Below are 513 nucleotides of genomic sequence, written 5' to 3'. Positions count from 1 at the left end.
AGGGTTGAAACAGCTAATTGCTTAAGACACCAAGAACCAGCATCACAAATAGCCGTTACTTGAAAGTCAATGTTTGAGATGTGAGCAAAGTCGGCCAATTTGTGCAAGTCACCATCTAGCCATCTAGAGTAGAAGAAGGAATTCCTTAACACAAAGATGTCGAGAGAAGCCATCCTGTAATTTTTACCAGTGTGTTGAAATGCTACTCCTAAGGACAGTGGAATTGGCCCAGGGGTGAATAGATCCTCCTCGGGTCCCGAACATATATGTTTTGGTAGAATATCACACCGAAGACTTCCTTCCCCTGTCAGCAATTTCGCCACCAACATCTCCAGCAAAGCAATGTTAATATTGTGTGTCCTTGAAACCAAGGCTGTCAACTTCATTGAGCTAACTAACATGGTTCCAGTTAACCAAGGTCAACCTTCGACTCCCTCTATTACCATTCTAATTTCTATATGAAGTTGCGGGTTTGTTGGTCTAACTTGGCATAAACCCTGTGTTGCAACCAAA

General features: G+C 42.7%; 1 protein-coding gene and 1 long non-coding RNA gene across 11 annotated transcripts in view; one reads left to right on the top strand and one right to left on the bottom strand.

The window, feature by feature from the left end:
• LOC107606237 overlaps positions 1 to 507 on the top strand; it is a 14,820-nt gene extending 14,313 nt beyond the window's left edge. The window contains exon 5 of the long non-coding RNA XR_002350584.1: positions 3 to 507. This is a non-coding gene — a long non-coding RNA (uncharacterized LOC107606237). The remainder of the gene's footprint in view (positions 1 to 2) is intronic.
• The window catches only part of LOC107606235 (MADS-box transcription factor 23), a 26,913-nt gene that overhangs the window by 8,172 nt on the left and 18,228 nt on the right, over positions 1 to 513 (bottom strand). The window lies entirely within an intron of this gene.

This window comes from Arachis ipaensis, chromosome B07 (assembly GCF_000816755.2).
Source record: "Arachis ipaensis cultivar K30076 chromosome B07, Araip1.1, whole genome shotgun sequence".
Classification (NCBI taxonomy): Eukaryota; Viridiplantae; Streptophyta; class Magnoliopsida; order Fabales; family Fabaceae; genus Arachis; species Arachis ipaensis.
Note: the sequence above shows the minus strand (reverse complement) of the source record. Positions and strands in the feature narration are given on the sequence as shown.